At 37.8% G+C, this 23704-nt stretch overlaps 1 long non-coding RNA gene across 3 annotated transcripts in view; it reads right to left on the bottom strand.

The window, feature by feature from the left end:
• Positions 1–23704, bottom strand: part of LOC130145095 (uncharacterized) — a 300065-nt gene that overhangs the window by 121465 nt on the left and 154896 nt on the right. For all 3 annotated transcript variants that reach the window (XR_008820373.1, XR_008820371.1, XR_008820370.1), the window contains one exon: positions 18768–18826. This is a non-coding gene — a long non-coding RNA (uncharacterized LOC130145095). The remainder of the gene's footprint in view (positions 1–18767; positions 18827–23704) is intronic.

Raw genomic sequence — 23704 nt, forward strand, 5'->3', positions numbered from 1 at the left:
ATGAAAGTATACACAGATTAACTGTATTCACTTTCATTAAAAAACACCAATCTGTTTTGTCAGCTCTAGGCACTTTCTGTTAAGAAGTCACAATAATATAATGCACATTCACCTTCTTCCAGTCTACTGTGGCTAGTGCTATACCATTTGCAGGGTTTAGAATAATATTTGAGAACATTCTGTATCTTGAGTGATTTTATTCTTAACTGGTGGCAACTGTGCAACAGTCTTTCAAAACTCTACTTATATAGGAGCCCAAGAAATCATTGTGGTCATGGCAAGGAAGTAAATCTTGCTCATTCTGTTACATGATCATCAACATTTTCTAAGGCTTCCATTTCTCACTGCTGTTCTTCAATATTACAGGACCCAATCATATCACATTTGAGGAGGAAGAACCCCAAACAACAGTAATTCAAGCCTTGGAAACATTCAGTTGCCAGGTAGGTATGCCTACTGACAAATACACACACGCATATATAGAGTGGGAATACAACAATCAATTTCATAATTTTGATGTTAGGTGCAATGAGAAATTATAGTTGAACTAATACTCCTCAAGTTAATTAACAATTTAATGGATAAATTTTATACATAAGAAGCTATAAGATGTATTCAGATCTATATGGCTTGGAATTAGTCTTATTTTCATTCCTACCACTATTATGAGATAATTATTTTTATTTTAAAATGTAATTATAGGATAGACAACATAGTCACTGGAGGGGTGAGAGAACAGGATTTAGAGGACCAATTTGGATCATGGAAAAAAGCTATTCAACTACATATGTTTAGAGATCAAAAATTTCAAAAGCAAGTTGAGTTACAATTTACATTTTTTCCTTAGAACTGGGTGAACAAATTGATGGGATAAAATATGCTTCTAATCAGGCTCCCTCCAAAGATGCCATCTTCAAGGAAGATTAGGAACCAGTGTTCTATTGTTAAATGATTACAGTTAAAACTGTAATCAATTCAGGTCACTTGAGAATGCAGGCTGTGCAGCTAAGTACATTTCTTTCTCACAGATTTAAAGGCCATACTTAAGGATTCGCGTGAGTAAAAAGCAAGAAGGGATAAATAAGATGCATTTTTATTGCTATTGTTTGCATACTGGTTTTATATCTCTCTGTTGAATTTGGAAAGGATTTAGAGGCACACCCATGTTGGAAAAGCCTGGTTAGTTTAAAACTGAAAATATAAAAAAAAAACCTGCCAAGAACCAACTTTTAGCTGATGAGAATTTCTCCCTGTGTTTAACATAAAGTAAGTCTAAGGGCTTGGTCTCCAACTGTTTTAAGATCAGAGGTACTAAACAGTGTTGATGAAGCTACTGACCAATAGGTTTTATAAAATGATCTAGAAGAAGTAAAAATATGGAGAAGAGCTTAAACCTGTTAATTACATAATGGTAAAAGTTAAAACAATTACACTGAGATTTATGATTAGCACGCTCATTTCTTTAGTGTTCAAAAGAGCTGAAAGTGAATCACACTTCAGGCTGTCATAAAATATATATAAATAAAGAAATACTTATTTGAAATCTGTAGCAGGCTGCCTAAAATAGTTTTATAATTGTATATATTACAATTATAAAACCTGTACATTTACAATAAAAACCTGTTTACAGCTCCATTTAAAAAATATAAGTAATTAAAAAAAGAACAAAACCAAAGGGAAATTTTACCACAAGTCCCTCCTTCACCCACCCAAGGGCACACCTAAGAAGTATTTTAATGAATCTCTGGTTATGAAAAGATGGTACCTGCATTCTTCAGAATATACAACAAAACATTTTTAGAGTAATCAGCAGGAAAATATCTGAATTAAATTACAAATAATTATAAACTTTTATGTGTTTTTCCATAATATTTTTATATGTTTTATTGACAAACAAAATCTCACAAATCTCTACACAGCAGAGCCTGAAATGGTCTTTTCCTTTTGGTCTCTTTATTCATAATCTCAAAATCTTATCTAATCACTTGTAACAAAGAAATATGTTTAACTAGTTCTATTGGAGCATAGGCAGTCTGACTTTCACATTGATTTCTGACAGAGACACCTTTGAAGAGGAAGCATTGTTTGAATCTCACCTGGAGGACAAGGTTAAAGTAAACTAAGCAGAAAGGTTTGCTGTAATACCACTGAACAACAGCTAGATGATTACGTGAAGCTGTCAGAGTTGGCAGGTTCAAAATCCCAGTATACAACCAAACAGCTTGCTTGATTTTTGAAGCCAAAGTAGTTATGTAACAATAAATTTGTTTGTGCTGGGAAAACATTCTCTGTACCCTTTCATGCCTTCAGTGAGTACTTTTCAAAAGGCAAGCAGTGGCATATTTGTTTTGAGAAGATGTTTCACTGTAGTAGATAATCCAAATGCACACATCTGAAAGCAAAAGACTATTTTATGCACATTACAGACATACAGACATTATATAATATGTTATTTTATTACAAATGCTCTGCGGTAAAGTGTGTACACTTACCACAGTCTGTGGTATATGGTTTCAGAAATATACATTTTAATTAAAAGTATTTCATTTAATTGCACGTGGTTTTGGCTGTGAACTCAAATGTTTGGGTGAAGGCAGGGAGTTCAGATATCTGGTTTACACACTACATACCAGAGATTGCTAAGCAGGCTTTGGGATGGAGAATGAAGGTAAAAATGTTAGATAAAGGCCTCAGAAATTAATAGCGTCTGCTGTACAGCAAGTCTCATCACACTACCACAATCCTTCCTTCTCTTCTCATCAAAGACAGTCTAACTGGGATGTAGTACAGCATCAATACAATTGTAGTAATTCTGCTGTGTTGCTTCAGGAAAGAAACTTCATGAAAAAAGAAAACTAGAGTTCTGCAATTCCTTTTAAGATGGTTACATCTCCTAGGAAATGTAACTAAATAGCTATTAGGTGTGTTATGTCACATCCTTACTGTTCATGTATACTACAGAAGACATTTTAATAACCATTAAGTACAACAAGTTAGTGTTTCAAATGTAACAAATTTCATAATTATCACTATTATCCATAATGATCACACTTCAGGAGAAATTGCCCTAGGAAACTTAAAATACTAAGGCATCGTTATTGTTAAGGGGCCCATGCCGAATTTAAAGTGGATTCAGGTGTCCATCTAACAGTTTAACAATGTGTTTTGCACAGACAATAAAGGTGTGGCAAAGTTGCTCTTTATTCCCCAAAACAATAAAAAAGCTGTCCACATTATACAACATTTTATTCATCATGAATAACATTACACTGTCTTGTAAAAAAATAATTGATTTGAAGTAGACAATATTCAGAATGTGAAAAGATCACAGTCTGCTTTTGTAAAACTGAATCTCTCAATTTGGAATTTTTTCTGTTATTAATGACTGGACATATTCTTGAATTAATTCTTTAGGCAAGATCTCTACCATATATGTTAGTGAAGTCCACCTAAAAAACAACTGCCAGATCAAATGGCTATAATTATAGCACACCACTTACAACACTGAAACTAATTTTAAAGGAAGAATTTTGGATCAACATCACAAAAACTCAAAAAGAGGTCATTAAGACCTAACCATTAAGGCTAGGGTACTAGCCTTGAAACAGCAGATATAGATTGAATCCTTCATGCCAGCCCAAATCACTTTATCAACTGTGAGCTGATCTCTGGGCCACAGATCCAAAACCAGCAAGGTACCAAAACTTTTCTAATGGAAATGGGTACTTTCAAAGATCTCAGCCTTGGTCTCTCTCTTTCTCTGCCTTTTCTGTACATCAGTAAAATGGGACTAGTAAAATTCTGTCCTATACATTAGTGTAAATAGAGGTGGTGGGCAGGGAGGGAGGGATCCACAGATAGCTTAAGTTATGCAAAACAGGCAAGCCCCAGCCTGCATTGAAAGTCTAGAAGATGGAGCACACAGCAAACTGCCAGACTGCTCTGAGAAGTCTTTAAAAACACTTGTGTCAAGAGTTGATGCTCTGTGTCTCTTATTTCCCTCATACAATGAATTTCCACCTTAGGTCTACCTTTTTCCTCAAGAATGGTCTTGGCAATCACCAGTGCTCTGTATGATCTCTAGCTGTATCCCGTCAATACTATACCAAGGAATTCAAAACAAGACAAGACAAACAAACAAAAACCCCGAAGGAAAAGAAAAAGGCTTCCTCTTTGTTCCCAATCTCATGCAGTTTCTACATTTCAATTTCCACTCCTGGTTATCCAAGTTGATCTTGTTCATTTCTAAACAGCTATTTTCCCATGATTGTCGTTATTGCTGTTTCAAGTTTTCACCGTTTGATTTGAGCAAAGTATCCTATTCTCTATTTTAGTTCTTTCTACCTACACCTTTTAAACACTGTATCCTCAAAGCTTTAATACACAGTTCAGATGACCATCTTGTATTCAACAAAGCATTCAAAGATGAGATATGTTTCCAAAGTCCCTGTGGACAACATTTGTCATCTACATATACAAAAACAGTCAAGTAGACAAAGAATGGGGAGCAGATGAAAAATAAAACCGGAACAATACGATAATTCATAAAATGCAGTGATCCACAATACATCTGCCATACAGTCAGTCTCTGCATTTATGACTTTAATGCCCACATGCAGAATGGCCAAGAGTCTTTTCCTCTTTCTTACTGCAAGTGACTGCAGCTGGCTGACTCCTGAGATAATGCCAAAACCGGTCTCTAGGATGCAAGTGACCCTACTAAATTTTGTATCATCTCACAGCACAGTACAGCAACACAAAAAAATTTAAAAAAAACATTTTATGTGCAATTGACATCTGATATTGACTCTTCACAGTTTGTGTTGTCTCTTCAACATGGTTTTTATACTACTTCCCTTAGTGGCCAAACCTCTCCATAATTACAGAGTTCAGAGAGCATGCTGGCTGGCACTGCCCGCTGCTTTAAACAGACCTCTGTAAACCAAATGGAGGCTACAAAAGCAGTTCATAGCCTTAGCTACTTCAATTACTTTCTGAACAGTCACATGAAGATACATGCATAAATTAACTCCAGGTAATTCTAAGGTGCTACACTAAAAATCTGTTTAAATGTTAGGAACACAAAAACATTAATGAAGCAGCTGGGAGTGTTATTTGCTTTGCTACAGTGAAATCTCATACTTGGTTAGATGTTGAGAATGAATTGGATAGCCAAGCAATAAATAGGAACAAAGTAATCTTCCCACTCTTGCCAGGACCAGATATTTTACCACCATTATTAGGTGGGGGGGAAGAGGAGTGAAGGAAAAAAAAAAGTGAACCCAATTGTTTCTATACACTTAATATATGTTTAATACAAATGAACAAGATTAAAAGTCTGGTACTGCTCTACCAGCCTCAGCTTCAAAGTTTTCAAATATAGTTAAATGAAACCAAATGCAGTTAAATGAATACTAACTGATTTCTTATAAAACACTGAATTCTTTTGCTTTTTGTGGTATCTGGGATGCACTTCCAATAACTGAAGCCAACAGAGCTCAGATCTGGAAAATTAGTTTTGCTGAAAATAGACAAGCAACTCTAACATTTACGCTAACATCATCCGGAAAAAAAACGAGCAATCTTTTGTACTTCATTTGAAAGGGTTGAATAAATGTCAGTAGCAGGCAATTTCCCATTCTGACCAGGACTGGCTATCTACATGAAAACGCAAAATTACTTGTAAATCAGATTGCTACTTTCCTGCTCTTTTCTTCCTTCAAACTGCCACCAAATATTAACCTACATCTCACTGTCTGTACCATTCCCCAATAGCTCTGAATGAAAACAATTCCAAAGCAAAATGCAATAATACCATAAAGTTTGAAAACAAACTATCTTATGTCTTTTCTTATTAGCAGTTATTCAGAATTTCTTTTGTAATAGCATCTAGTCCTCGAAGAGAGGTCCAATGGTCTTCCTAATATTAAGGAGGAGAATTTTTTAGCCAGTGTAAATACTTCTTAGCTTATACAAGTATGGATGAATCCATTTTTATTAGGTGTCTCTCAAACTTCACCTTGTTTCTAAGCAGATCAATCAAAAATGAACTACCTGTCACTCACATCAGTGAAAAAGCAAACATACACAACATTTCATCTCTGTAGAGTATACATGGAGACAGTCAGCTCACCACTCACATACTCATGCCATCCCCCATTCTATTTAATCTTTTAGAAGTAGCATTCCTTTTATCCAAATTAAACTCATACTACCTTTCTGTTATCTCTTTATGAACATCTGGCCATCAACTCAAGCTGGGTATAGCTAAAACAAAATATTGAGACTTTGTCTCACAGAAGTTCCTTCCATAAAATGCTTTTCAATCTTTCTAAAACCCTTAACATCTGGCCTTCACTGATAGGACTCATAAATTTCCTTCTATGTCTTCATAGGAAGCATACTCTTTCTTTATGTCACCAGCTGTATGTATGGCCTTTCCCACCTACATCCTCAATCAAATGTCTGTCACATGTTCCCAAAATATAATTTCTCAATTATGGCAATCATTCTTCTCTTGCTTTCACAAACCTATATGCTTAAATCCATCCAAGTTTGGTTGGTTTTGTTTTGGTTTGGTTTTTTTTCCTGTTGTCCTCCTTTTTAGCTCCCTGCACACCCCCTAGGGCAAGGTCTCACTGATGTGGATCTCCAGAGTGGTCTGTGCTGACAGTCTGCGTTAGTATACTTTGGAACAAGCATTACTGCATTACTTCCCATGCTTCCCATCATGCTAGGGAGTAACACGTGTAAAACCACCTTTAACTATGTGATGCTTTGGTCTTCTATCACTTTCTCAGTCTCCCACCACAGCCTCTTTCAACAAAATGCTGGGTTTATTTCAAAATTCTTGTTTACCATAGATAGCTACAAAAAATGTGAGAACAGCCACACCAGCTGGATGCTCAGACTGCTTAGAATGCTAACCTATGGTCAGCTATATGTCATCTTCTATCTATATTGTGAGAACAGCCACACCAGCTGGATGCTCAGACTGCTTAGAATGCTAACCTATGGTCAGCTATATGTCATCTTCTATCTATATTTAATTCTTATTTAGATTACATTTAAGCCTGTATGCCTTCAGATTTGTAAATTTGGTTGTCTTCCATGAAAACAGCTCTTCAGCAAAATCAAATATTTAAAATAAACTAAATGAAATAATAATAAAAAAAAAGTCCTGTTCTTTCTACACTATGACCTTTTTTGTGAATTAAATGGAGGGGAAGATCAATAATTCACAGACTTTGGCACATTGGTTACACAGCCAGTTAGTAATTCTCACTTTACTTTGGTTGCAAAATTTCTCAATTTTTCACCTTATGTCCAGCTCTGTTAATGGTTCCTCACTTTTTGTTGTGACCTACTTTGTGCGTCAGCCTTTGTTTTGGTTTTGCAAAGTTGGAATGCCATATCACTAATAATTACCTAGATCATTTTTGAATATGACAATGATATCTCTCGTATATACCACTGTATGAGGCATAACACACAATAAAAAGCGATGAGGTATTTATTTGTAGAGATTTAATAGTGTGCTGAGGCTACACCACATAGATGCATAATCATGTTGACTTTGAAAAAAACACTTTAAAATTAAATTAAAAATCACAGAATCATAGAATGGTTAGGGTTGGAAGGAACCTTAAAGACCATCTAGTTTCAACCCCCCTGGCATGAGCAGGGACACCTAGCACTAGATCAGGTTGCTCAAAGCCCTGTCCAGCCTGGCCTTGCATGTTTCCAGGAAGGGGGCAGGCACAGCTTCTCTGGGCAACATGTTCCAGTTTCTCGCCATCCTCACAGTAAAGAATTTCCTCCTATTCTCTAATCTAAATCTAACCTCTTTAGCTTAAAACCATTACCCCTTGTCCTATCACTATATGCCTTTGCAAAAAGCCCCACTCCAGCTTTCCTGTAGGCCCCCTTAAGGTACTAGTAGGCTTCAGTAAGGTCTCCCTGGAGCCTTCTCTTCTCCAGGCTGAACAACCCCAACTCTCTCAGCCTATCTTCATAGGAGAGGTGCTCCAGTCTTCTGACCATATTTGTGGCCCTCCTCTGAAGTCACTCCAACAGGCCCATGTCCTTCTTATGTTTGGGGCCCCACAGCTGAATGCAGTACTCCAGGTGGGCTTTCATGAGAACAGCATAGAGGGAGAGAATCACCTCCCTCGACCTGCTGCTCACACTTCTTTTGATGCAGTCCAGGATTCAGTTGGCTTTCTGGGCTGCAAACACATATGGCTGGGCCATGTAGAACTGCTCATCCCAATACCACCAAGTCTTTCTCCTCAGGACTGTTCTCAGTCCATTCTCCTTAATAATAATGCCTTTCACCATGTTATTCTACAGATGTCCATTGCACAACTATGCTGAGCTGAATTAAGTAACAAAATTGTAAAGATAATTCAGGAATCAAAATACTAAGCCTTTCGGTAAGGAACAGAACTTTCCTGGAAGGCTTGAAAGCACTAAAAAAACCCGATAAACAAACTTGTTTTCTCTCAGATTTTCATCTGACATCAAATTCAACCATCATTTCTCTAAATAAAGAACCTTAAAATTAAGCCTGCTTAGTGAAGTTGATCAAAACCACTGATTCCCAAGGATCTTGAAACAATATTTATGTACACAGAATATTTGGAAAGTATCCAAGTTTGAGTGCCAATATAATACCATGAGAAGAAAAATTTTTGTGCTTTGAAACATTCAATATGTTTTTAAAAAATTAAAATATATTACATATTAATTTCTGGATGTGCGTATGCATGTATTTATAGACTGTCTTCTGGTGCCTAACTTCATAACCTCCAAGTAGCTTCAGAATATAAGGTTTTGTTATTTGGTATGTATCTACATAAATATATATTTAATGTATACATATATTTTACTATGAAAGCACATTAAACCAAAAACAATCCCAAACAGTAAGTTTTTAGTTACATTCTCATTACAAAACAGTATTTATATGACAATAGATAATTTATAATCTGTCCTCAATTGCTTAATACTCTGAAAGGACAATTGTCATTGTCTAAGTAGCATTTCAGCACATCTTTCTGGTCCTATTACTCAATGTTTTATCTCCTTTATTTCAGATCACCTAAAACTTAACAGGACATTACTAGTTTCTGCAAGGTTGTTTCTTGTTTCTTTGGCAAATACTATACAATCCAAGCACTCCACAGACCTTCATCACTTCAGCTAAAAGAATACCACACATACATACATGAGACCATTGTGCTGAAAAGTGCCATTAGCATTGTTTCTGTTTAATGGGCAGAAAATTAGCAAGCTCAGTTTATTTTGGGTACCCAAGCAAGCTTCTCACAGACTGATATTTTCAGAGTGCTTGTTTCTGTATATTCAAAACACATCTCCCCTGGTTTTTTGCTGGAGTTGTGAGTTCCCAGGTGTCACACTGGAAGCCACAAGTACCTCCCCCAAGTACTCTGGAAATAAGGGGTCCATCTGAGCAGGAGAACATATATATGATATATGCATGACCTGAGTCATATGGCAGGCGCAGAAAGAGGACTCTGCTCTCCAGGGCATTCTAAACGCAAATTTCTTCCTGGGGGGTAAGTACAGGCTGGTAAAAACAAGGGATATGTGCTGCCATGCTGCGGAGACCTCAGATGTGAAGCAGTAGCTGGTGCTGAGAGAACCAGACCCTCCCCCTTCCCCAGCCCCTTCCTGAGCAGATGTACATGCAGGTGCGAGTCCAACACATCAGACACACTCCAAACAAGGTGTCTAACTCCCTTTGATTTTTTTTTTGAAACTCCATTCCAGAGAACTACTACATTTTTGCTTCAACATGGGGTCAGAAGATTTAACAGCTCCTTAACAAAACACAAAATATAAAGAAGAGTAAAGCTTGCATATTTTAAATGTTCATCAAGGTAACTCTTATTCTGAACAACAATAAGCAGTTAAGTAATCTAAAGGGAAGAGCCCAGAAAAACAACAGTATAGGTCCTGCCATAATATAATCAGTATAAAAGATGTTATAAGCAATCTTTTCTCTTCTGTCCAGCAATTTTAAAGCAGTAAATAAATTGAATACTGATATGAAGCGTATACACCATTCTAGATTAAGATACAAAACTAAATATCATGCAAAAGTAAAGCAAATCCTTTAACCATAATAGATATTAAAAATATAGGGATTTTATTATTATGCTGCATTACTATAGCCACTTAGTTACCTCCTCACTGCATCATCATCAGTTCTCTGCTGTCCAAGGTAACAGGAGCCTGGATTTCCCAGAAACTGGAGGGACTGAAAGGCTGGAGAGGCAAAGGAGGAAAGGGGTATAGTGGAGAGGTAATACAGATCATTTTGGAGAGAATGCCAAGACCAAGGTGTAGCTCCACACAGCTGGGTGTGATGCAGCAAAGCTCTACGTCCGTCACAGAACAGTGCTGCTCTGAGCCTCTGCTTCCTGGAGGGCCAGGCACCATACAGTTCTGCCAGCGTGGGTTCAGTGCTGTGCTCAAGTTATTCAGCACTCTTATGCTGTTTGGGGAGTGCAGAGAAAAGGCATAGAGTGAAGTCTGGTCTCTTGGAGTTTACCAGTACTGCCTGTCAATGCTTGCATGTTTGCTACACCTGACCTAAGAAGACCTTTTGGAAATGAAGCAGGAGGAAGTGATAGCAACTGCAAATAGATTCGCTGTGGGTTTGGGACAGCTGACACCGAGTCCAAACTGATACCTGTTGGACTTGCCTCTGCATACATTTTCTGTGTTCCTCATCCAGGAAAAGTGATGTAGGGACATTCAAGTTATGTTTGCGTGGAGCCTGTTGGTTCATAAAGGGTCTGCTAGTTAGAGCCCTATGCAGCATGAAAGTAGCCAATGCACTGGAGGACTTAACTGGTTTTATAATTGATACAACCGTATTAATACAAGACTGAGATCTAAGGTATAAAAACAGGGATCCAAACTGGCTCTGCATTTATGACAGGATTAATCAAAAACCTGAATGACGGCAATGTACTGAATTATAACTGTAGCTCAGTTGTTTATCTTGGCTACTCAGTGCAAAAGATATTCATATAGTAAATGATTAAATTATGATATACATAAGTTAAGCACTACACAGCTCATTGGCATTTCTTTGCTTATTATCAGTCAAGACTAAATTCAAAGATATGATGGGTCAGCATTTTTGTGGATCAGTTGTTCATCTCTCTCTAAATGGAAGGACAACATACCATGAAAAAAAAAAAAATCAACATGGTGGTGTGTTGTTGAAACAGATTTTTCCCAGCACATCTGTAGTAAGCAGGATGTCAACTTACAAAATGTTCCTTGAATTCAACTAACCAACATTTCTGAATAACTTGAGTTTTGAACTTCCCCCAGTATAGAGGAATAAGAACGGTATGACATTCGTAAAAGTTTGTTTTACTGCAGTATTTGTTCAAGAGCAGCCAAAATTGCTTAGTGTCCTAGACTAAATTACTTTTCTACCCCAGAGAGAGGGTGTTCCCTCTAAACCAGAGATGACGGTACAGGAATTTCAGAAAGTATTGCTTGCATTTTACTGATCTTCAGATGGCTAACACACAAGATTTTAAGATACAGTACTAGCAGTCTGAAAGTTATAAAATATTTAAATTATCTTCCTTTGAAAAGCAAATAAAGAGTCTTAAAAATATTTAGTATTCTATTAAAGGTATAGTCTTTTTACTGCTTTAAGCACCAGGTTATCAAAGTACCCTCAGTAGCCCATTAAGAGCTAGAAGCAAAGTCTGTCATAGTTGCTTCATTTCCTCTTTCCCTAAGGGGGAAATTACATGTAAAATATAATGTTTTGTTAAAGTTTCTTTTATTTCATTGTTTTAATATATGCATATACATACTTCTATGTTTGTGTCAAACAAAGCTACATAAATCGTGCCTTGCACTTGAGTTTCCATCGAAAGTGGCTGCCACTACTCTGAACAGTCCTTAGAAAGGCTGAGGAAACAAGCCTTATAAAGGTAATAAAAAGTTCCGAAGTTCCAGTGTGCATAAATGGAGTTTATTATAGAGATATTTCTACTTCAAAATTAAGGCAATTTTTTGAAAGTAACTTCAGCCACTCATTACCTTCAAAATAAGCATGATCTTGTACTGAAATCTCTATTCTTTGGGAACATCTTGTCTTTAGAAGCCTAGATTTCATATCCTGGAATCACAGAATAAATGAGTTTGGAAGGGATGTCTAGAAGTCATCTAATCTGATCCCCTGCTCAAAGTAGGTCTAACAGCAGGTTCCTCAGCAGCTTGTCTACACAAGGCCTGAACAATTCCAAGGATGGATATTCAAATATCAAATACAAATCTCACATCTAGCTGATTGTTCCTGGAGGGGCACATCCATGTCCTCATAGGTTTTCAAAGCTAGCTGGGATCACAATGGTGCTTTATTCTGATTTTCTGCATAATGAAGTCAAAGAGGTGGACTCACTAATTTCTGTATCAACTTCTTATTGAATAAGGGCATGTCTACAATATTTTTTTATGTAAAGAGTTGAAATTCAAGAGACTTCAATGCATTCCATATTAATTTATAATTCATACCATGTAATATTAAACTCTATCCCATTTTAACAGACTGTCTAGAAGATGGTCATTTTTGGTTCAGAACATACATCCTTCTAGCCTTGTCTTGCATTATGTCATCTTTCAGTACAAAAGCTTCTCTTGCAGTTCAGTTATCCTAAGCACAGACAGCAATTACCTTCTAGCTATCAAACTGCTTACTAATCCCAGGGGATTTAAAATAAATGTGAAGCTATACAGGGGGGTGGAGCGGGGGGTGAGGGGAAGAATGGGAAAGCGGTGGGGGGAAGGCACACAGACAGTCAAAAAGAAAAAGATCTTCTAGAAAGTTTGCATCTCAGTGCCACCAGAATTTCAAAGAACACTTAACTGCTGGTCATTTTATCAGCAGTAGTGAAAAGAAAAAAAAAAACACATTCAGTTTTGTAGTCAAGAGCTAATCCACTTAGGTACTTCTGTCATACAGCACAAAGTAAAGTTTACGTTGAGCTGAAGGCTGGAAGAGAGAATCGGGGATTGTTTTCCACCTGAAAGCTGTTCTACTCTTCTGTCTTGTGCAAATTCAACTGAGTCAAAGAGAGAGCTCTTTGCACTGGATGGTTAAAGCTGTGGGCTTGAGTTTAAAGAACTTCCTTAACATGTGGTCATGTACTTGCCAGGGCTCTAACTCTTACTGTTAAGCCTTTCCAGAAAGAGTCTTAATCTGAGAAAAGTGTCTGTCTCCTTGAAAAACAATTAGGCAAGTACATTGCAAAGTCATGAAAAAGTACTTCCTTTAAAACCTATGAAGAAATCAGGCACCTGCATGTGCAATGTAGTCCTCAAAGTAGACAGTCAGGATAACAAGGTCAATGCTTTTCCTTTTGAAAGATGTTATCTGGATAAGATTATGACTCCTAGAGAGTTCAGAAAAAGGAAAAACACAAAATACAAACAAAAAACTACAACAGGCAGTAAAAACCAACCAAGTGAAAAAGAATTTTAAACAAAATAAGCAAGAATGATGTGAGATGAGAAATATTTTTTTCTGCAACCACACTTAACCCATTCAGTAGCATCTAAGAGATGTACAGAAGGTCAGTATCATTTTTTGCTTAATTAGATTCAATGATGAAGGAATTAATAAAATTGTAGGGCCCCTTCATCCATTGTTTTGAAAACAGAGTTTTCAGGACCATGAGAGCAAGAAGAATATGGCTTCCACACAAATCAGACTTGACCAAGTATTTTGTAACTGTGTCAGCCAAGAATCTCCTAAGCTACTCTGTAGGGCAGGAATGGAAATTCCACCTATATAGGAAGCAGAACCCCAAGTATTACCAAGTGAGCTCCTGCAATTCAAGCTAGCTGATCTACAGGAGTGCAATACGCAATCAGACAAACACTCAGCAGGTCTCTCTGAGATGTCACTGTTGAGGCCAGTAAGCAGCCAAAGAAACAAAATGTTGCTGTAGACTACAGTATTAGAAAGCCCACCAAAGCAAGATTCCCACAGAAGAAAAATGTTCCCCGCAACTCCCCCTCTCCTTAACAAGAAAAGACAATGGAGAGAATGTCATCAGAATAATATACCTTTCATAAGAAAGTACAGGATGACAGCATTTAGCTATCCCTTTAAAGAAGAATCTAATGTTACTCTGCCACTGACTTCTGCTTGTCCAGCTCAGCATAAGGTATGATGTTCACTGGGGCCTCTCAGTGACCTGAAATTAGTGGGACTTAGAGTCTAGGGGCTTCAACTGTACTCAAGTCCTAGTGTTTATCATTAACCATGTGTCACTGAGGGCCTGGAGACAGTCAAGCCTGAGCAACACTGAAGCCACGTATCCCTCCGCTAGCATTACCTCAGCCAGCCTCAGCACCTGCGCACCAATAAAAGCTGGGCTGCCATCAGAGGCTAAGCATGCAGCTGGAGGGCTTTGGACAGCAGTGCTGGGAATTTGACTGTGCCACTATGCACCCCATGAGACTTTTGGATCCCCATAACTTTACTCTAACTCTTAGTATGACAAGATGCCAGTTAAAGATACATTTTTGATACAAACCTAACAAGATATGCCTTCTTAATAGAGAAATTGGCAATTTATTCTGCAGATTAAGAGCAAAGGACCACTTCTACTGTTCCCTACGAGAAAAGAACACAGCATACAACAAGGATAAAGCCTATTTAGCAGTTGTACATAAAGCAGACTTAATTTTGTCTGGAGTCTTCAGATACTATAACAATAAAATAAGAACAAGTTCTGGGTGCTAGTTATTATTTTCATATGGTTACCGAGCAATTTATTGCTAAAGATAGGTATCTGACACTGTCTCCCATAACTGAATCTCTCCTGTTACCACTTTGCTTATCATTCACGCCAATGTTACATCTAACAGAGGAGTGTTAGCTCATTGAGAAAACAAACTAATTTATTTCATGTATATAGACATGTATATATTCAGCCCCATAGACTCCTCTGATGCACTACTCATACAAATCTACTCCTGTTGGGCTGATCCTTTGAGGATCAGACAATAGTTAACACAAGTATACATCAAGACTTGAGGAGGAGAAAACTTGCAACACCGAAGAGAAAATCTAAGTAAAGTATGAAGCACTAAGGAAGAGCTAGCCCAGATGTTTTTGCAACAATAATTAGTGGCCATCTCCAACACAGGAAGTGCTACACAAAACACTGCATAAAATGTACTGTGCTGTGCATAGTACAAAGAAATATTCTGGAGACAAGTTTTGTACATGATTATCCATGTTAACCTAGGCTAGAAGTTTGGGTATGCTAGCAATACCACAGCATTTATTTTTCATGTCTATCTGCTCTACTGCATACGTTTTCCTTATTTTCTTCCACACATTTTTATACCCTTAACTAATCTGTGATTCAGAAGGCCATTCTGTACCATTGAATATTTTCAATCCTTTTAAAATCAGCCCCAAATGCTAATATGCTATATAGATATATCTGTATCTATCTCTATATAGGGGTGTGTACACACACACACACATTTCACACACATACAAATTAACCCTAACAGAATTGCTTCCAACTGTAGTGCTAGAATACTGTTTCCCCCACCAGATGGCAGTAACTTCAACTTAATATAAACCAGACTGGTTGCCACATGTACAGCAAACAATGGCATTCGTTATATTTGGTTTTTTCCATGAGAGGGAAATGCTGGGTTTTTTTCAACATCTAGAGCTAGTCAAATTTCCTTCTAGTTAATGACAAATTGAAGGATAAAGTTTACTACCAACAGTTAAGCTCAACTCTGATCAGTGTATCCTACAAGATTTTTTTTTAAAACATGTACCATCCCATATGGTTATTCTTTCAGTATACTGTACTTTTCATCAGATTTTGAGAAATATGGGTGTTATTTCCAGTCATTGTCTTCTTCCAAGAGTAATTCCCAACCAGAAATGACTGAGTAACTTTCAACTGCATAATGAACCTAAACTTTTACAATAAATAATTAAAATTACTAAAGCACTCCAAAGGGCAAAAAATAGAAAACATCTTGTGCATAATCGTTTGACAAAAATACAGAGTGTGCAGACTTCTTGACTTATGAAAAATTCAGGGTATCAACTACAGCAAAAATGTTACAGGTAGCACTTACTACATTACATATAGCCTAAATTGTCTTTAATGTGGGAACTAACAACTGCTTCTACTGGTAAGAGTAGAACAGGCAATCTAAAAATAATGTAATCTGGTGGATAAGGACTGCCCTGTAGGATATCCAGCTTTAGAAGCCACTCATCTATAGCTTCCAGCCAAAAGATTATTGTTCCGTTTTTATTTTTTGAAAGAAATATTTTTGAAAGAAATTTTCAAGAAGATGTCACATATTATAAAAAGAGGAGTTCACTCCTATTCTACTAGTATTGGTGTTCATAATGATTAAGTAGGTTTATACTCAGCTCTATACCAATGCAAAAATAATCTCAAAAATGCATATTCTTATTAATAAAACACACTCATCTTTCAATAAATTTACAACCAAATACACAGTCTGTTTGGACAGCTGGCTTCCACTGCCCTACAAACACAGATTCAGATCCTTTTTTTTTTTTTAAGGATTATTAGGTTTTAGGTAGAAAGATGAAGTTGAGCAAAATTTTCTCCAGATATACAAAGCAAATATGTTCAATGATGGAAAGAAAAGGCCACAAAAATAAAGAGAAAAAAAAAAGACATGGATTTTGTGGACAAACAGAAGCTTTAGAAAAAACAAGGACAGTGAAAGAGAAACTGGTCTTAGATAGGCAGAAAATGAAAGAAATGAACCAAGACCTAGCAAAAGATTCACAGTAAAAGGAGGAAATGTAAGCAGGAGGGAAAGGAATTATGATTGTGAAGCCTTTGGGAAGAGAGAGGAGGAAAGTAAAGGAAAGCAAGAGTGTTGCTCTTGAGCTTGGCTTTAGGAGTGCAATTGCAATGAAGCTCAATTTATTTCATAGAAAAGCTAGGTCTTTATTACCTGCTCCAGCTGAAATATGCTGGTGAATTACTGCTTTTCAAGAATACCGTGTTATGTCCACTTTCTACTAATTCAACATTAAGCATCCAGCCATACTTTTCCTCCACACTTGACAGCTAATGTTAACTGAATATTTCACTTTTCATAACCAGCTCCTCTACAGAAACCAAAAAAACCCTGGCATCCTAAATCAATGACATTTGAACTGAAGACAAGCTCTAGATACAGTATTATTCTTTAAAAGACCTTTTCATAAACTTTTCATTATGGCTTGATGTTCTTCTGAGTTTGCACATTTACATCAGCTGGAAGTATAAGCAGAATCCACCATAAAAGTAAGATATTCCTAACATCTGAAGGATAAGGAAAAGTAAAAGTAACAAGGACTTTTTAGTATGAACCTAGCCAAAATGGTTTTGAGAGTGCCAACCTGTGTGAATAACCACACACTCAAAATTCATCTTTAGATCAGAAAAACAAACTGAATGAGTCACCGTTGAAGTGGACAGAGTAAGCACAGGGATCCACTGTTCAACATAAGGTCCCAGCATAAAGAGTTTAGCACAACCCTGCAACATTCAAAGAGCCAGTATAGTGGGAGTTACATATAACTGCTTTTTTCTCCAGCTGTGGTATCAGTAGTAATCCTACAGTAATGTTCAGAAATTCCTGTATATTTTGAAAAGGATACAGGAAAAATAGAGGTGAAAGAAGAGCAACAAAACCTGAGTACTGGAGAATACATGTTATAGTGAAAGTCTTAAAAGATATCAGATCTATATATACAAACATGTAGCAGTGCTTATAGGAAAACAACTACCATCTATAAGTGCCAGAAGAAAACAATGGCTCAAAGCTGAAGCTCATCAAATTTAAAACAGGTAGAAGGCACAATTTTTGAGTTTGTTTCAGGAATTAATTACTTTTGCGATCAAGATAAATAGTGGATTAAATACAAAAATAAAGCCTTTCCTGCTTCAAAGACAAAATACAAGGGGTTAACAGCACAAAACATAAAAATTGAAGAGTTTAAACTACATGGTCCAATGGCACATTCTGATTTGAAACAGTATCGCTCTCCATGAAACGTGTGAAGTAATTAATCGCATCTGTAAGGAATAATATTTTGAATCACATCAAGGCGCTCCCAGCCTTCCCACAGGTGAGAGAGCTGGCAGTTAACCTTTCTTAGAAACTTAGAAATTTTCATTCGAGTGAAGACAGCAATGACAAAACTCCCACCAAATTGAACGGCACTAAGGCTTTTGACCCAGTTCTGGTGCTGCCAACATCCCCCCCAGGAGGCTGAGCCTCGGGGCCCTGCCACACCATCCCAGCTGGGCTGGGGCCGCGGGTGCCCCCCACTGCAGCAGGCCCGGCCCTGCCTCCCCCACCACAGGGGTGGCCATGCCACAGGGCCCAGCCTCTGGGCCCCAGCCTGAGGGATGGGCACCCACGGGGCCTGGCCTGGTGTTGGTGAGGGGGCTGTTCCAGCTGCTGCCCATGGCCGGCCCTGCACCTTGGTGGCCCTGTGCTGTGAGGAGAAGAGCCATGACTGCGCTCCTTGGGAGCCATTTCAAACCTGGTGGGAGCATCTCCTAAGTGTCCTGGAAAAGCTGCTGTGGGGTGGAAAGCAGCTGCACTGCCCACAATGCCATGTGCCAGAGGTTGGTCATGGTGACTCGGCACCTGAAATGCTGGGTGACACTCTCAGGGCTTACCTGCAGTTTGTGAAGCCGCAAACATGGTCCAGTTGTGAAACGGAATGATGGCTATACACCTGGAAGAGATGCAGCACATCAGAACAAGGATACGGGACTCATGCTACAAACCAACTGAGTTTCACTTATTAACCCCTTTTCAGAGAACGGCATAATGTTATATCCCATAATTACAAAATATACAGACAAAAGAGAGGAATCTTTTTTTTCGAGGCTTGATGAACTTCAACAGGTTAATGAATTTAAGGGAATTGTCATATATCAGCAGCTTAACCAACAAAATAAGTCAGTACCACGCGGTGAAGTGCCTGACCCCTCACTCGCCCCAGTCAGCCCATCCGAGCAGGTAGCCTGCCCTCAGATCACGCTTTTCCATGGGCTGCAGCAGACACAGGCAGGGAGCAGGCCAAAAGAAGGGAAATTACTTTACTCCTCTGCCATCTTGTCTCTTCCAGGCCCCACGGCCTTCTGTCATGTCACAAACTGGGGGCACTCACTTGCTGGCTGCACATTCAACTGTGTGCTGAGCTATGTATGCAAATAAAGTCACCATTATAAATACTTTTATTGCTTTTATAAAGTGCCAACCAACTCAATTTTTTAGACTCAATTTTAGCACCTGAAACAACAGTTTGAATTTGTGCACAAAACCTGTAATTTTTCTCATTTGTACTAACGTCTTCACAGCAAACACACAGATCTGTTTAACTGAATTTATTGGGAAAAGTATTAATCTATAATTACATTTCTGGTACAATAAATATAATAACAAGGGAAAACACATGTAGTAGAAGCCCTATTCTGGCAGAAGATGCTCAGTTTATTCCATAAGAAATCCTCTGAGCTGTTTGTCATCAACAGATTGCATATAGTGCCTTCCTTTCATTAACATGGAGTTTTTCAGGATGTGCAATAAGATATAACCTGTTGTCACATTCAGCAAATGCACGGGATTTTTAAACGAGCAACCATTTGGTTTCTGAGAGCTCAATTAGTATTAATTACAAGTATAAAGAAGCACCACAACATATTCACATTGATAGTATAGGCATATCTACAGCATAATTACTGTCACTTCAATAAGCGCAGTCATGCATATCATCCCCTTCTACGATCAAAGTGGTGGCATATCGAGTCCAGGCTCCTGCTATCAGAGGCAACCGTGTTTCACATTCCCTTTCATAAATGTATCACTTTCCACCTTGCAGTTAGACCTGTGTGGAAAAACAAAACCCAACTACCTTATTGGGAGGTTTCTCCAGAATGCTACTGCTTTGATGGCTAGAAATCTAACTTTTAGTTTGATTTTCTGCCAGTTACCTCTGTCCAAGATCTGTTCTTCAGAATAAATGATTGTTCTCCTTTGCTTGCAATTTTCCTCTCCCCACAGCATATCTTTGCTTTTGGCCTTTATTTTATTGAAGCAAAATAAAGCTTTCAGTATCCTCACAATAATCTCTCCCTTCCCACTATTCATTTTACTAGTTTTTCTCTGTTACAACTAAATTTGTGCTTCCTACACCTGGCTGCTCTGAATGCTAGGCACTGTTGCTGGGGAGGTTGTTGCAGTGCCTTGCATTCAAGGCATTAATAATTTTATTCCACTATCTGAAACGTCTAACTTGATAAATTTTTAAATGGTTTATGGACATAACACATTGGTGTCTCAGTCATTTTGGATGAAATTGATCTTACCTAGTTTTAAGCAGCACCTCTGAGCTAGTCCTGCAGGCCTCTTTTATAGTTAGAGTTACACTTTACAGCATGATTCATGCGATCTATTTTTAGAGAATCTGACTGGATGAAGTCTGCTGTGCCCTAGAAACACTCTTCACTGACCGTGTCTAAACAAATACCTCAGTTGGAGAGATCCATACTGGATCAACTGAACAGCTTGTTTTGTGGTTTTTAATATAATCAGTTCCTTAATTTCCTTTTTAAAAATCACAAGATACCAGATGACAGCAGAAGTAAGCATAACCACAGATACGACTTTATGTTTTCAAACTTCCATCGTGTCTCTAACCCTCATGATCTCTGATTGGAATAATCCAGAGGAAACTTCACAAAATTGACAGTACTTTTGAACTGCATATTGAAAATGGCTCTTCTAGCACAGTTTTAAAACCCACAGTAACTACAGGAAGCACAATTTCCCTTCAAAAATCAAGTGCTTGTATAATGTTTTGACAGGATTACAGTTTGACAAGTGATATTCTAGACTAGCACATAAGAAAGACAAGACCAACAGGTATTTCAGGAAATTATATTGTAACACTCAGGAGTGAAAAAAAGATGCTGAATTTTCATCAATCATAAATAAAAGGATGTAGACTTGGGGAAGTAAGTAGGATGCTTTTTGGCAATCCATCTCTATCAAAGCTCCTTAATTATATCTTCTAAGCAAGAAGTTTGAAACATTTGAATAGCAAAGGATAAACATTAAAATCAAACAAGTAAGCATAAATACATATTTCTATGATCATCTCCAATGGAACAACTAAAGAATTTTGCTTCACAAAGAACAAATTAAAATCGGAAGGAAATTGATACTCTCCGTCACCTCCATAGACAAATAAATGTAGCTACCATAGTGTGTGTTCTTACAGTATATTAATATTTAGAAATTGGCTACTGCTGACTCTTAAGAATTTACCTTAAATCCTCCAAATATGAGGTGGAATGGAAAAAGTGTTCCAACTATAACAGTGTTGCTTTGCTTTGTGAGGGAAGTGCTAGTAGATAAATAGGTTTATCCCAAAGGTTTTGCAGCAAGTAACAGGCTGGACTAAGTATCTTGGGAGTTTTGGTTTTGGCCAGCACATACTCATGAAGGCTTTCTTCACATCTCACCAATCCTGTTTGCATACAAACATTTGAAGAGTTCTTCATGTGATACGAGTGTTTGGACAAAATTCCTTATGACAGGGGATAACTGGGGAAAGTTTTAATCCAAATCACTCTCAATCCCAAGGTAAATACAAATTAAAGAACATTTGGAAGATTACTGAACATATAAACATGAACAATTCAAAACTGAATTATTTACCATAGTCTAAGTCATTATGAATACTTTTCATCCTACTTGGTGCTCAGAAACCAAAACTCAGAACAACTCTTAGAAATGCAAACATCTAAAAACTTTATTCCCTGAACCATAATACCAAAAGGATTAACCTCCAGATAATTCAGGCTCAAGGACAAATTCATGGACAGAAGGTCCATAAATAGATACAGAAGGGTACAGGTAGGGATCTCCCCTCTAATATCACAAATCCAAAAATTATGGATGCCAAGGGAGTACAAGGGAAATGGGCCTCTCTCCTTTCTGTGGTCCATGCGTTCTCCCTAAATTGCATGCCCTGTTTCCACTGCCGTAGAATAAGCACCAGCACAGATGGACTGTTAGTGCGGCCCACAAGAGCATTACTTGAACAATCTTGTTTCATGAATGAAAACCAGATAGACTTCAGGACCACCGTGAGAAGACTCAAATACAATGGTGGGAAACATTTAAAACTGTTAAACATTGCAGTCTAAGAGAGAGATCACCTAGTCAGAACTAATGAGTTAAAAAAAAATACCATTAGAGTTCTCACACAAACATGTATTCAGACCCAAAATCACAGTCACGGTAGTATCAAAGGTATGTCTCTTCACAGAAATATGAAATATTTTTTTCAGGATGTAATTTCAGATATTTTTTAATGTCAAACTATCAACCATCATGCCACTCATAAACCAAAAATCATCAGATTTTCCATTCTCTAAGAAAATTTGATTTTCTTAGGCCACAGCTCTCAAAAACATGTCCTTGACAGTGGCATTTGTTAAGCACAGACGCTGACCTTTTCAAAGTTTCTCTTTTTTGAAGTGACTGTTCTTGTTTTGCATTCTGCTACGTACTCTGACATATACTGCTAAGTGCAAACTTTGCATGCTTGCCCTAGTTCGCAAGGATCTTTACTCATGGAGCATACAAGTATTACAAGATTTCTTTAGAATTCTTTCTTTTCAGTAATGTAAAACTTGCAGAACTATTCAACAGAGGAAGTTTGCACTCCTGTTTTCTGAAACAAGATGTAATAATTCTACCAAAGGCATATCAGTATATAAAATAGCTGATATTTATCCTGAGAACTCCCATGAACTTTCATGGCTATCTCTTTGGAAGAAATCAAATATGAAAAAAAATATGGAGTCACTCCATGGACAGCACAATATTTTAAAACCAAGACCAACAGTAGTTTAGACACACTCTGGTCTCTCATAAGTCCTGTTTGATTTTCCATTAAGTGATTATATAGTGCAGAAGAGGAGACAAATGATGAGAAAAAGGCATATTTTGCATTCAAAGGGTCTCTGTGATACTCCTCTGAAAATATTGGAAAGGGAAAAAGCAATCATTTTTTAGGAAAACCTGTTTTCTTCATTATGATGATGCACCTTCTTGGAGCCCAGAAAGCCAATCATATCCTGGGCTGCAAAAAAATAAGTGTGGCCAGCAGGTCAAGGGAGGTGATTCTCTCCCTCTATTCCACTCTCACGAGACCCCACTTGGGGTACTGCATCCAGCTCTGGGGCCCTCAGCACAAGAAAGACATAGCCCTGTTAGAGCGGGTCCAGAGGAGGGTCACAAAAATTATCGGAGCGCAACAACACCTCTGCTGAAAGACTGAGAGAACTGGGGTTGTTCAGGCTGAAGAAGTGAAGGCCACAGGGAGACCTTACCGTGGCCTTTCAGTAGCCCTTGAACTTAAAGGGGTTTGTAAGAAAGGTGGAGAGAGACTTTTTACCAGGGTCTGTAGTGGCAGGACAAGGGGTAATGGTTTTAACCTGAAAGGGGGTAGATATAGATTAGATATAAGGAAGAAATTTTTTTTACAATCAGGGTGGTGGAACACTGGAACAGGTTGCCTAGAGAAGTTGTGGCAGCC

The sequence above is a fragment of the Falco biarmicus genome, chromosome 2, assembly GCF_023638135.1.
Source record: "Falco biarmicus isolate bFalBia1 chromosome 2, bFalBia1.pri, whole genome shotgun sequence".
In the NCBI taxonomy this organism is placed as follows: Eukaryota; Metazoa; Chordata; class Aves; order Falconiformes; family Falconidae; genus Falco; species Falco biarmicus.